This window comes from Tenrec ecaudatus, chromosome 7 (assembly GCF_050624435.1).
Source record: "Tenrec ecaudatus isolate mTenEca1 chromosome 7, mTenEca1.hap1, whole genome shotgun sequence".
Classification (NCBI taxonomy): Eukaryota; Metazoa; Chordata; class Mammalia; order Afrosoricida; family Tenrecidae; genus Tenrec; species Tenrec ecaudatus.
In genome coordinates, this window is record NC_134536.1 from 133,170,898 (window position 1) to 133,186,374 (window position 15,477).

Consider the following 15,477-nt stretch of genomic DNA (forward strand, 5'->3'; position numbering starts at 1 on the left):
CTCTGAGAAAACAAATGCAGGGTCCCCTCCTCTCCTAGGGGCGACTCATGGGGACTTTCTGGATAACCGAGACAAAAACCTTGCCTGGTCCTGTGACATTTTCCAGATTATGGCTGGTATGTCGGAGCCCGTTCCCGTGGCTGTTGTGTTGAGTCTTCTCACCATGAGGGTTCCTCTCGCTTGATGACCTGGACCCAGGATCCCTGGTACCATAGTGGCTAAAGGCCCAGCCAAGCCCAAAGTCCAAATCCACCCTTCTGCCCCCCACCCCCACCCCACCCCCCGCTTCCCCTGCCCCTCCTGGTATCTCTACTCTCATTATTGGTCCTGAGGGGGGTTATCTGTCCTAGATTTCTATCTTTCTTTTGGAAATCATTTTAGTGGGGGCTCATACAACTCTTATCACAATCCATACATACACCAATTGTGTAAAGCACTTTGTACATTCGTTGCCCTCATCATTCTCAAAATATTTGCTCTCCACTTAAGCCCTTGATATCAGTTCCTCATTTTTCCCCCTCCCTCACCCTCCCTCATGAACCCTTGATAATTTATAAATTATTATTTGGTCATATCTTACACTGTACAACGTCTCCCTTCACCCACTTTTCTGTTGTCCATCCCCTAGGGATACAGTTATATATGGATCCTTATAATTGGTTCCCACTTTCCATCCCACCCTCCCTCCACCCTCTTAGTATCGCCACTCTCAGCCCTGGTCCTGAAGGGATAATCTGTGCTGGATTCCCTGTGTTTCCAGTTCCTATCTGTACCAGTGTACATCCTCTGGTCTAGCCAGATTTGTAAGGTAGAATTGGGATCATGAGAGTGTATGTGTGTGTGGGGGGGGAGGAAGCATTTAGGAACTAGAGGAAAGTTATATGTTTCATCATTACTACACTGCACCCAGACTGGCTGGTCTCCTTCCTGAGACCCTTCTGTAAGTGGATTTCCAGTTGCCTACAGATGGGCTTTGGGTCCCCATTCTGCACACCCCCTCATTCACAATGATATGATTTTTTGTTCTTTGATGCCTGGTACCTGATCCTTCGACACCTAATGGTCACACAGGCTGGTGTGCTTCTTCCATGTGGGCTTTGTTGCTTCTGTGCTAGATGACTGCTTGTTACCCTTCAAGAGTTTAAGACCCCAGATGCTATATCTTTTGATAGCTTGGCTCCATCAGCTTTCTTCACCACATTTCCTTATGCACCCACATTGTCTTCAACGACGCTGTCAGAAAGGTGAGCATCATGGAATGCCAGTTTAATAGAAGAAAGTATTCTTGCATTGAGGGAGTACTTGAGTGGAGGCCAAATGTCCATCTGCTACCTTAATACTAAACGTACAAATATATGCACATATATTTCTCCAACCTCATATATAAATATATGAACATGCCTGTATTTAGACCTCTATAATGCCTTTTGCCTCCTAGCTCTTTCCTCTATTTCCTTTGACTTTCCTTCTTGTCCCACTATCATGCTCAGCCTTCATTTGGGTTTCAGTAATTCCTTTAGGTTACATTACCCTTGATCACATTCTATCAGGCCTCCTACACCCTCCTCACCACTGATTTGGATCACTTGCTGTTCCCTTGTCCCTGGGTTTGTTAACACCACTTCCTTTCCCCTCACCCCCCCCCTCTCTCATGTCCCCCCAGAACTGTCCGTCCCGTTGCTTTCTCCTCCAGATTGTTCATCCAGCCTATCTTATTTAGACAGACCTGCGGAGATAATAACATGCACAAAAACAAGACAGAATAAAACAAAGCAACAAAAGAAAACAAAACATCATCATCAACAACAAAAATCCAATGATAAAAACAACAACAGCCCCCGGACCCCGAGCATGGCGGCCTCCCGCTGCCTTCGCTGGGCCCGCGTGGGCCGGGCCGGATCCTGGCTGCTCGCGCCGCCCGCGCACTGTCTGCGCCGGGCTCTGCACAAGCAGGCGGACGGCACCGAGTTCCGGAGCATTTACAGCCTGGACAAGCTCTACCCCGAGTCCGCGGGGCCGGACACCGCTTGGAAGGTCCCGGATGATGCCAAACAAGCCAGCAGTGACATTCCTATAGATCGCTTGACCGTCTCTTACTGCCGGAGTCGCGGCCCTGGGGGGCAGAACGTGAATAAAGTGAATTCGAAGGCTGAAGTCAGGTTCCACTTGGCAACAGCCGACTGGATCGCAGAGCCCGTGCGGCAGAAGCTCGCCCTCACGCATAAAAACAAGATCAACAGGGCAGAGGAGCTGATCCTCACCTCCGAATGTAGCCGCTACCAATTCCGGAACCTGGCCGACTGCCTACAGAAAATCCGAGACATGATCACTGAGGCCAGCCAGAGCCCCAAAATGCCCTCGAAAGAAGATGCGGAAGTGCGGAGGCGCAGGGTAGAAAACGCAAATCGGGAAAGACTTCGGCTCAAGAGAATGAATTCTACCATCAAGACGAGCCGTCAGGTAGAGATGGACTGAGGTTGTGCCCTGGCACCCGCACAGCCAACATCGCCTCGAACGAAAAGGCCTGGGGCTCCCTCTCCTGCTCATCCTCACCTGCAATATGGGAGCCGCCCAGGGACCGTCATCTGGACCCGGCTGTGAAGATCTCTAAGCAATCACCATGCTGTCAACCCTTCGCTACCCCTTAATGGACTTGCAATAATAAAATGTAAACTTCAAAAAAAAAAAAAACAACAACAACAAAGAAGAAAAGCCTATAGTTAATTCAAGGGCTGTTTGTTGGTCTTTAGGAGTATTTTCTGATCGAGTCTGATGAGTGCCAAACCCTGGCCCCAAAGTCTATATTTGGTACTCCCTGGGGACTTTGTTGCAATGGTCCCCTTGCTGTTCTGCTGCATCTCCTTAGTGTTTTGCCTTGGTGTGGTGGGATCAGATCAGGCGCAGTTCCCACACTCTGTCTCCAGTGTTGTCCCCCATAGGGCTATGGGTCATTGAGAGATGTTGTGTCTCATAGTGGGACTGGCCATGTGGTCCTCTCTGTGGGTTGGCTGCTCTGATCAGGGATATCGTCCTCAAGGCTTGGTGGGCCAGGATGTGCTCCACAGTCTCTTCCTCCCCCTTCATTTGCTCCAGTGTACTCTGATCAGACATCTCCCTCTCTGTGCGCTGCAGCTGCAATGCTGTCCTCTGAAATAAATTCTTCTGGGGGAGGTGGGATTTCTATGTTTCTTAGCTCTTATCTGTACCAGTATACATGCTCTGGTTTAGCTGGATTTGGGAAAACTGATCACAATTATCAACATATAAACCCCTCCAAGGAGGACAAAAAACAGAAAAGTGGGTGAAGGGAGACAGTGGTCAGTGTAAGACATGAAAAAAATAATAATTTATAAATTACCAAAGATCCATGGGGGAATGAGCTGATCCCAAGGGTTCAAGTAGCAAGAACATGTTTTGCAAATGAAAATGGCAATATATGTACAGATGTGCTCAACATAATGTATGGATTGTGATAAGAGCTGTAAGAGCCCCCAGTAAAATGATTGTTTTAAAAGTTCAAATCCACGAGCCACTTTGCAGCAAAGATGTGGCCGTCTACTTGTGTAAAGATCAGCACCTTAGAAACCTGGAGAGGAAGGCAGTTCCTGTGTGTCCTATGACTTAGCTGTGACTGGATGGCAGCAGCTACTTCCCCAATCATGACATTCTCCTCTGACCATGGATCTTTCCTGAAGAAGACAGATCCACAGTCAACATGCTAAAAGCCGCTCTTCCCTCACTTCTGAGGACCATTCTGGTTGTCTTTCTTCTACAGGACTTACCTGCGAGGCTGGAAATGCTCAGTGTAGTCGGTGTCCTTCCGCCACACCACAGTCCCAAGGCGTCCGTGTTTCTCCCGATCTCCTTCTTCGTGGTCCAGCTTTCGCATGCAGATGAGGTCACTGACAAACAGAACCTGGCTCATTTCCAAGCACCCCATCCATTCCTAAAGGCCCGTAGTGTTGAGAATGATGCAGCTGATAGTCCTGTGAAGCTGGACACAATTTTTCCTGATCAGTCGCTCCATCATCTCTCTTAAATGGCCGTTAACAACCTCTGTGGGGAGCAATTAACACCACCACCCTGCTCTCGCTGCCTGTCAGTCCAATCATACCAAATCAGTCTAGAGGACAGGGCAGAATTGCCCCTGGTGGTTTCTGAGACTGCAACTCTTTCAAGGAGAAGAACGCCTCCGCTTTCCCCTGTGGAGCCACTGGTGATTTCAAACTGCTCATTTTCCACCCTGGAAAATATTTGGGAGCAACCAGGAGGCCCATCAATCAGACGTTGCTTCAAGAAATGATGCCATCTTGGGACAAGGGAACACTGCGCAACCGTGTAGGAGAACAGGGAAACTCACTCGCCACAAAAGAACTACTTCAAGATGCTGGAGTGAACAGGATTGGGGAACGTGACTGGTTTGGGACCCGGGTGAGAGCAAGACTACATCCGGCTTTCTATTTCTTGGCTTTTAAATTATATGAGTGAATTACCTTTTCAAAGATAAGTAAAGTACCAGTTAGCCGTGCAGAGATCTTGGATATAGTCAGTCATTTATTTCACCAATATTCATCCAGGGCTTGCTTAGTGCTGGGCACTTGGCCAAGAGCCGGGAGTATAAAGAAGAAAGGCCTTCATTCAGCACTTGCCCTGATGGGGTGGTAGATGGGCACGGAGACAGGAAGTTAACCAGCACTTACGAGCCAATGGATAAGGGCCCCACATGGAATAGGTACAGAGCATGATGGGAAAGCAGAAGAAAGGTGACCAAACCACATGCCAAGTCCAGGCAGGCTTCCTGGAGGAGAGGACGTTTGTTTTTTGTTTCAGCCTGGAAGAACGACTAGTCAGCCAGCGAGGGAGACAAAGGAAGAGCCCAGGGAAGGGAGAACAACGGAAGCAAAGGTATTGACGGTACGTTGAAAAGAAAGCCAGCAAACTAAATAGATTGCGCTCCAAGGTAGGAGTGTACTTGAAAACCAAGAATACGTTTCTCTTACAAAGAAATCGAACCTAGACTGGAGAAAGAAAGCCTCCATCCGGTGGCTTCAGGTGGCTTTACTGCACCTCTCCCTCATCTCCCTCCTGGGAGGGTTGGCCAGGAATGGACCTGCCCATCAACAACAACAAAAACACCAACTCAGACTCATGGTGATGCTATCAGACAGGGTAGAACTGCCCCTGTTGGTTTCGGAGGCTGTAACTTATTATTATTATTATTAGCACCTAATCCACATTCTCAAGAAGAATTGAACAGTCATCACCACAATCAATTTTAGAATACCCCCCCCCCCCGTGGCTAAATCCCCTTCAAAATGAGTTGTGTAACCACAGTCAGGTCTAGTGCTCCCTCCCCCTCCTGCCTTCACTGTGGGCGCCTGATGTCACCCCACCCTCCCTCTCTCCCACCCCTTCCCATCCTCAGCCCCTCGCATCAGTTATTATTGCTATGCATCCATTCCTTCTGTGCTTCATACGCACGGAAACCCAATAGAAACCATCGAAAACAAAACAAAGTCAGAAGGATAAAATAATACTATAAAGATAAAAATACAAATAATGAGTAACAAAGATAAGACTGTCCTCTGGGAAGACATTATTACCCTGGAACAAGAGATATGTATACCTAGAACAAATTCAGATTGGGTCAATAGGGAGGTCGGTTGACCATGTATCAAGTTCGATCCATCAAAACCAAGATTACAATGCTCTCTGTCTGATATAATTTTTTTAATTTAATCATTTTATTTGGGGCTCATACAACTCTTATCACAATCCATACATACATACAAGCAATGTTGCCATCATCATTCTCAAAACATTTGCTTTCTGCTTGAGCCCTTGGTATCAGCACCTCATTTTCCCCTCTCCCTCCCCATTCCCACCTCCCTCATGAACCCTTGATAATTTATAAATTATTATTATTTTGTCATATCTCACACTGTTTAACGTCTCCCTTCACCCACTTTTCTGTTGTCCATCTCCCAGGAAAGAGATTATATGTAGATCCTTGTAATCAGTTCCCTGTTTCCACATCACCCATCCACCACCCTCCCAGTATCGCCACTCTAACCACTGGTCCTGAAGGGATCATCTGTCCTGGATTCCCTGTGTTTCCAGTTCCTATCTGTACCAGTGTACATCCTCTGGTCTAGTCAGATTTGTAAGGTAGAATTGGGATCATGATAGTGTGTGAAGTGGGGTGAGGAGGAATCATTTAGGAACTAGAGGAAAGTTGTGTGTTTCATCATTGTTACACTGTACCCTGACTGGCTCATCTCCTCCCCAAGACCCTTCTGTAAGCAGATTTCCAGTTGCCTACAGATGGGCTTTGGGTCCCCAATCTGCACTCCCCCTCATTCACACTGATTTGATTTTTTGTTCTTTGATGCCTGATAACTGATCCCTTCAACACCTCATGATCACACAGGCTGGTATGCTTCTTCCATGTGGGCTTTGTTGCTTCTGAGCTAGATGGCCTCTTGTTTCCCTTCAAATCTTCAAGACCCCAGATGCTACATCTTTTGATAGCGGGGCTCCATCAGCTTTCTTCATCACAGTTGCTTATATATCCACTTTGTCTTCAAGCAATTGTATCGGGAAGGTGAGCATCATGGAATGCCAGTTTAATAGAAGAAAGTATTCTTGCATTGAGGGAGTTCTTGAGTGGAGGCCCAATGTCCATCTGCTACCTTAATACTAAACCTATAAATATATGCACATAGATCTATTTCCCTATCCTCATATATAAATATATTTACATATGTATATGTCTTTATTTAGACCTCTATAAATGCCTGTTGCCTCCTAGCTCTTTCCTCTATTTCCTTTTACTTTCCTCTTGTCCCACTATCATGCTCAGCCTTCATTTGGGTTTCAGTAATTCCTCTCGGTTACATTACCCTTGATCACATCCTATCAGGCCTCCTACACCCTCCTCACCACTGATTTGGATCACTTGTTTTTCCCTTGTCCCTGGGTTTGTTAACACCATTTCCTTTCCCCCCACCTTCCCCTCTCCCATGTCCCACGGGAACCATCGGTCCCATTGTTTTCTCCTCCAGACTGCTCATCTAGCCTATCTTATTTAGACAGACCTGCAGAGATAATAACATGCACAAAAACAAGACAGAGCAAAATAAAGCAACAAAAGAAAACACATCAACAAAAAGCCAATGACAAAGACAACAACAACAACAAAAAAGAAAAGCCTGTAGTTAGTTCAAGGAGTGTTTGTTGGCCTTTAGGAGTGTTTTTGGTTGAGTCTGATGGGGTGCCAAACCCTGGCCTCAAAGTCTATTTTTGGTATTCCCTGGGGACTTCCTTGCTCTGTTCCCCTTACTGTTCTGTTGCATGCCCTAGTGTTTCACCTCGGTGTGGTGGGATCAGAAGGGGTGCAATTCACATACTGTGTCTCCAGTGTTGTCCCCTGTAGGGCTATGGATCAGTGAGGGATGTCTTGTCTCAAAGTGGGACCGGCCATATGATCCTCTCTGTAGATTGGGGGCTTTGAGTGGGAATATCGTCCTCTAGGGTTGGTGGGCCAGGATGTGCTCCACTCTCTCTTCCTTCCCCTTCATTTGCTCCCACATGCTCTGACCAGACATGTCCCTCTCCCTGAGCTTCAGTTTCAGTGCTGTCCTCTGAAATAAATTCTTCTTGGGGGAGTGGTCTTTGTATGATATTAAGACCACTGGAGGCTCTTGCCTGTGGCTAGTGGGGGTCTGCCAGTGGCATAATCTAACCAGTAACTCTGCAGATGGATTTTATGTTCCCACTGTCTTCCATAGCCATCTACCAACTGGATGTTCACAATTTTAGCTCTGATAATTTTCTTTTTGTGATATTTGAATTTTATTATTGTCTTCATTGGATCCCACAAGCTGTTGTGCTTCTTCCGTGTGGATTTAGTTGACTCCTCACTTAGATGGCTGTTGGTTTGAATAGAAGCCTTTAAGATCCCAGACTCTGCTCCAATTGATAGCGAGGCACCATCCAATTTCTTCACCACACTTGGCTGTAGCACCCTGACCTCCGGCGATCATTTCATGAAGATGAACATGGAGCAGGGCCAGGTTATCAGAACTAACTGCTCTTGGATTGAGACTGGATTTACATTGGAACCCAGAATCCATCTGCTTTGTCCATGGGATAAGCATGACTCAGGTATGCCGGCCACAATATGACAATATCAAAGCCCCATAAGACCAACTACATCAATAACAACGGCAAACCAATCCACAAACAATCAATATAAAGGCAGGGAAACAAAAACCCCATAGAAACAAAAAAAGCACAATATTGTTCATCATCTCCCTGGAGTATAAGGCAATGCCCTGATCACATCTTCAATTTTCCCAGTGACACCGCCCTCCAGACACTCAGTATGAGGAATCTATGCGAGTACAGTTCCACCTTGAGCTGAAGCCATAAGTTGTTTCTCTACCCAGTTCCCTCTCCCATTACATTGAGCTCTGTTTACCCTACATATGGGGCTTGGTGCCAGGTGGGAACTTCCTGGATCAATCCCTGCCCAACAGATCAAAACCTGTCATGTCACTGTGAGGGGGACATCCAGGCCCGAGGGTGATTTGGGCTCCCTTTCCATTGTACACCCACCAAGACAGGGTGAGGCTGCAGCTTTTTATGGGAGTAGAAACCCTCCTCTTTCTCCCAAGGAGCAGTTGGGGGTTTCAAACTGTTGACTCGGAGGTGAGCAACCAAGCAAGAAACCTGTGGTCCTCTGGCTATTCCACTGCACCATCAGGGCCCCATTCTTCTCAACAACTCCGAAAAACCCCAACCATCGCACTGCCATTGAGTGACTGCTGACTCACATTGACCCCGCTGTGGGTTTCCAAGTAGAAAGCCCAGTCTTTCTCCCTCAGAGCTGCTGGTGGTTTTGAACTGCCGACCACGCAATTGCAGTACACGTTGAAATGACCTATGTTCAACACAATCATCCAATGAGGCATTTCTTAATTTGGAGAGCTATCGAGTGATCTATGGAGTCCCTAGGCAGCACAAGTGGTTAGCTCCTTCAGCTGCTAAGAGAAAGGTTACAGGTACGAGTCCACCTGAGGGCCCTCAGAAAACAGGCCTGGTGACCGGCTTTGAAAGCGAGCCACTGAATGCCGGATGCAGCACAGGTGTACACTGACACTCATGGGGTCGCCACGGGATGGACTTGGCGGCCACCCGGTTTGGTTTAGATTATATAGAATGTTATTCTGGCCGTAAGGAATTCATGTCTGCAGCTTGCTCGTAAAGGAAACATTTTTTTCCCCAAAAGATGATGAAGTATATGTGACGAGCGGGTCATGAAACGGGCGCGGTGGGACATGAGCAGAATCTGGGTGAAGGAAACCAGGCGGCTCTGAGGACTGCGCTTGGTTCGCTCCTGTGAGTTTGAAAGTCTCCCAGCATAAATTAAAGTCACCCAAAGAAGGGCACCCACGTGCTTCACAGACTGGACGGAAGGAAGGGATTACTGTGTTTTTTAAACACAAGGGACTGTTTAGAGAGAGCATGGTGTGTGCGTGTGCTCTGGAGAGGGTGAGTGGGGGCAGGGGCGAGGGCAGGGAGAATGTGAAGGTGTGAAGGGGTTGTCAGGGAGGATGCAAGTATTTACTTTCTCACTCTCTGATTAACTCTTTGATTAACCCCCCTCAGGGCAACAGGTGATGCCATCCAGGCAGGGTTGAGGGAAGGACACAGCTGAACAAATAACAAACATGAGCTGAGCCGAAGCCGGGAGTGCTGCTGTCTCTTCACTCTCGACCCGATGCTGCCCAAACAGAACAGCCAAGCCCAATGCCATCAAGAGGATGCTGACCCAGAGTGACCCCTGAGGACAGGGTAGACCTGTCCCGGTGGGCTCTCCCAGGCTGTGACGTTTACAGAGGCGCCCTGGTGACATAGTGGGTTATGCACCGTGCTGCATCGAACCCACCGGCCACTCCAGGTACAAAGATGAGGCATGTGTTCCTGTTAAGTCTTACAGCCACAGGACCCCCAGGGGAGCAGGACCGCATGGCCTGGGCTGAACAGGGTGGCGATGAGTTGGAATCAACTGGATGGCAGTGAGTTTGTTTGGGGAATCTTTACGGAGACAGGTTGTCACATCTTTCTCCCACAGAGTGGCTGGTGGATTCAAATGATCTGCCTTATTTTTTTTTTAATCAGTCTAACACTTCCTGCGCCACCAGGGATGTGCATGCTCTCCTGCCATCTGTTTTTACAGCGCTGGTGAAACAACACAGCTTAGTACATTGTTTGCTGAGAGCTGTGGGAATATCCACTGAGTGTGGCTAGATGCGCCGATCTGCTTCCTGCCTCCCTCCCTGGCTGAGATTTCATGTGGGGCTGGGCTCCCAATGGAAGCAGGGCACGGAGCACAGAGAGTGGGGCTAGGCCCCCAATGCCACCCAGTGACATCCTGGCAGGCTAGGGTTGGATGTGCTACTGTACAGTCTTTATCAGTGGCCAGGCATGTCTAACCTCTCCCGGGCAAAGAACCTGCTATCTGGCACAAGGAGGCAAGAAAAAGGAAGGGCACCAATATTGACTGCAGTTAATCTCGCTTGTTTATTTCTTTACTCCCTCCCTCCGTAATCTGACAGAGGCTGATCAAGCCTTTCCTGTCTGCCCTAGGGCTGGCGGTTGGATAAACTGGTGAGGAAAAGAGACACCAAGCACCCGGAAGTCAACAGCAGGAGGCACAATGGCAATTGTGAAGAGGGCTGTAAAGGGGGTAAATAGGGGCTGTCAGGTGGATGTGCAGGAAAATCTACTTTAAAAAAAATTCTTTCCGTTTTATTGGCCTATCATTTACATATCCTGCAATCCAATTGTGCGATTACATCAAGAAGAGTTGTACCATCAGCACTACAATCAGTTCTAGGACAGTTTGTTCGTTCCTGTGTATATTCCTCATTCTTAGCTTCCTGCTTTCCTCCAACCTCCCCTGCCACAGCCCCAGGAACCATCAGTCCAGTTACTCTCGCCATAGATTCACCTATCCCGCATTTCATACTCAGAAAAACAAATTTAAAAAACACAATAACAAATTAAAACCGGTAGGACTCCCAATAGAAAAGAAAATCTTAAAGACTAGAACAAATGGTCTCTGGTTAGAGGGGATTACCTGGGCTTCGTTCACAAGTATTTCCCCTTCAATTTTTTTTTAAACTGAAACAGCTTTAAAATGGGTCACCTGGAATCCAGGACAGATAACCCCTTCAGGAACAATGATGGGAGTGGCGATACCATGAGGGCAGGGGGAGGAAGGGGGAACCGATCATAATGATTGATGCCCAAAGTAAACATGGGTGAAGGGAGACAGCAGAAGATGTAAGATATGAAAATAATAATATATAATTTATCAAGGGTTCACGAGGGTGGGAGGGTGGGGGAGGGAGGAAAACAATGCGGAGCGGATACCAAGAGCTCAAGTAGAAAGAAAATGTTTGAAAAGGGTGATGGCAACAAATGTACAAATGTGCTGGACACGGTGGATGCATGGATGGTGATCAGAGCTGTAAGAACCTCCAATAAAATGATTTTTTTAAAAATAAAACCCAGTTAGAGACCTAGATGGAAGGCGTGTTGAGAGCAGTAGCTTTCCATATTGATATTTTTACTTAATAAAGCTTCTATGACGTAGCCACCAAAAAGGGGGTCAGAAGGGAGACCAAAGGTTAAGACCATCGTGGAGGACTCTCTGAGGAGGTGACAGTGATGCTCAACCTGCAGGGGGAGAAGAAGCAAATGGCCAGTGGTCCCCATGGTGGGAACATTCTAAGTAGAAGGTCTCCAACGAGCCTTCCAACTTGGAAATGTGAGGGCGGGTTCCGAGGGAAGATAATGGAATTTTATCTTGGAGAATATTCTCCTTCTCATCCTCCTCCCTGATCGCCGCCACTACCATCATCATCTTCAAAGTGACTACCACCATCATCATCTCACTATCCGCTCATCAGCATCACTGTCATCAACATCATCACCATGGTTACTATCACCATCATCACCCCCACCCCCACTGCCAACATCATCATCATTGCCAGGGCTTCCCCCACCATCGTTGCCAGTGCTTCCCCCTCTCATCCTCATCACCATCACCACCACCTCCACCATCACCACCACCACCACTACCACCATCACCACCACCATCACCACCACTACCTCCACCACCATCACCACCACCATCACCACCACTACCTCCACCACCATCACCACCACTACCTCCACGACCACCATCATCTCCACGACCACCATCACCACCACTACCACCACTACCACCACCACTACCTCCACCACCACTACCTCCACCACCATCACCACCACTACCTCCACCACCATCACCACCATCTCCACCACTACTACCTCCACCACCACCACCTCCACCACCACCACCACCACCATCACCACCACCACCATCACCACCACCACCACTACCTCCACCACCACCACCTCCACCACCACCACCTCCACCACCATCACCACCACCACCACCTCCACCACCATCACCACCACCACCACCACCATCACCACCATCTCCACCACCACTACCTCCACCACCACCACCATCACCACCACCACTACCTCCACCACCACTACCTCCACCACCTCCACCATCACCACCTCCACCACCACCACCTACACCTACACCACCACCACCACCACCACCACATCATCATCATCATCATCATCATCTAACTTAGATGGAGCTAACCAGAGTAGGTAGGCACTGTTCTTAGACCTTGACTAGCCTTAAATCATTCAGTCCTCCCATAGTGGATCTGAGAGAAAATGGAACTGAAGCTCAAAGAAGTTACACCATCTCCCCAGGCCACACAGCACAAAAGTATGTCTGTATCCCGAGGCCAGCTCCTCTCCTCTCCTCTCCTCTCCTCTCCTCTCCTCTCCTCTCCTCTCCTCTCCTCTCCTCTCCTCTCCTCTCCCCTCCTCTCCCCTCCTCTTCTCTCCTCTCCCCTCCCCTCCCCTCCCCTCCCCTCCCCTCTCCTCTCCTCTCCTCTCAGAGGCCCTAGCTGTGTGTACATGATCAGTGCCCATCTCCTCCTACAGGAGATGTTTTGGTTAAGTTAAAGTGCCAGCATCACCCCCCCACACAAGCTTCTCAGGGGGCCCCTCAAGGACCCAGCGGAGCATGTGGGGACCCTAGGCTGGGCAGGGCCATGCAAGGAGTCCCACTGTCAGGCCTGGGTTTAGTCTTTGCCCTTGGAATGCCTGTGTCTGCACAGCAAGGCGCTCCTGCCCTGATGTCGGAAACCACGGGCAGAGGTGGCAATCACCTTTGGATAGAGCACTCAGATGGATTATGGTGGCTTTTATTGCTCCACTTGATAACCAGGGGCCAGGTACACAGTAACCACAACTCTCAGTAAATAAATCTGCGCTGTGTGCAAGCATTCTCAGCAATCGCCAGGAAGGATCCAGGAAGTATTTTCATTTCCCTAAACAATGAGTGCACATGGTCCAATGCATCTCCCATTATGTCTGGGACTGTTCTTGTCCCTGCCGTCCGGTCTGCTCTGACTCAGAGCAGCCCCATAGGACGGGGCAGAACTACGACCGTGGGTTTCCAGGGCTGTCCCTCCTTACAGGAGTACACAGCCTTGTCTCTCTCCCTCAGAGCAGCTGGTGGTTTGAACCTGCCAACCTTGCAGTTAGCAACCCAGCTCATAATCACACCACCACCAAGGGCCCACGAAAAAGGCCATCCTTCACTCACAAATGCTAGAACGGCTTGCAGGGCCTACGTCTGTTTGTGCAGACTCTTGTTTGTAATTGCTTTAAAACTGATTTTGAAGAGCATGTTTTCAAACGTGCAGGAGCTGTTTGTAGGTGTCACAGAGCCTGTGGCTATTGGTGGAGGCCACTGCTCTAGGGAGCTGGCAGATACTGCACTTGTTTGCAAAGCTCTTGAAGGTGATCAGTCTGCCGGAGCAATGCTTGGTTTCTGGCTGTGCTGTTCTTATGGAACTAATTGGAGCCATGTCTTTTTTAAAAAATCATTTTATTGGGGCTCATACAACTCTTATCACAAGCCATACATACATCAATTGTGTAAAGCACACTTACATATTCATTGCCCTCATCATTCTCAAAATTCGCCTTCAGCTTGGGTTCCTGGAATCAGCTCATTTTCCTTTTTTCCCTCCCCCTCCTTCCCTGCTCCCCCCTCCCTCATGAACCCTTAATAATTTATAAATTATTTTATCTTATCTTACACTGCCCGGCGTCTCCCTTCACCCACTTTCCTGTTTCCCATCCCCCAGAGAGGAGACCATATGTAGATCCCCGAGATCAGTTCCCCCTTCCTACCCCCACTTCCCTGCCAGTACTGTCACTCTCACCCTTGGTCCTGAGGGGTTCATCTGTCCTAGATTCCCTGTGTTTCCAGATCCTATCTGCACCACTGTGCATCCTCTGGTCTAACCAGGTTTGCAAAGTAGAATTGAGATCATGATAGTTGGGGGGAGGAAGCGTTTAAGAACTAGAGGAAGGTTGTGAGTTTCATTATTGCTACACTGAACGCTGAGTGACTCATCTCCTCCCCACTACCCCTCTGCAAGGAATGCCCAGTTGTCTACAGATGGGTATTGGGTCCCCATCAAGAGCTCCCCTCATTCACGATGATATGATTTGCCACCCCCCCCACCCCCCGCCGCCTTTGTTGCTTGAAACCTGGTCCCCTCGGCCCTTCATGATCACACATGTTGGTGTGTTGCTTCCATGTGGGATTTGTTGCTTCTGGGCTGGATGGCTGCTTGTTTACTTTCAAGCCTTTAAGTCCCTAGAGACTATCTCAGTAGCCGGGCACCATCAACCTTCTTCACCACACTTATGCACACATTTGTCTTCAGCATTTATGTGGGGAAGGTGAACACACAATGATGTTTTTTGTTCTTTGGTGTCTACTACCTGATCCCTTCAACACCTCGTGTTCACTTAGGCTTGTGTGCTTCTTTTCTGTGGGCTTTGTGCCTTCCGAGCTAGATGGCCGCTTGTTTGTCTTCAAGCCTTTAAGACCCCAGATGCTATATCTTTTGATAGCTGGGCACCATCAGCTTTGTTCACCACGTTTGCTTATGGACACGTCTGTCTTCAGCGATCATGTCGGGAAGGTGGGTATCATGAAATGACCATTTAGCTGAGCAAGGTGCTCTTGTATTGAGGGAATGCGCTCGAGGAGGCCCAATGTCCACCTGCTACCCTACTACTGAACCTATAAATATGTGCACATAGGTCTATTTCCCCCACAATCATATTTGCATATGTACATGTCTATACCTAGGCTTCTCTGTATGCCCTGTGCCTCCTACTCCTTTCCTCTATTTCCTTATGCTTTCCTCCTTTCCCACTACCATGCACAGCCTTCATTCAGTAATTCCTCTCAGTTACGTTGCCCTTGGTAAACACAGACTGTGTGTCTGGTGTGGTGTCGGGAGCTTC

The 15,477-nt window shown here is 48.4% G+C and overlaps 1 pseudogene; it reads left to right on the forward strand.

Moving 5' to 3' along the window:
• Positions 1-1,843: 1,843 nt before the first annotated feature.
• Positions 1,844-2,624, forward strand: LOC142452955 (large ribosomal subunit protein mL62 pseudogene; annotated as a pseudogene).
• Positions 2,625-15,477: the final 12,853 nt, after the last annotated feature.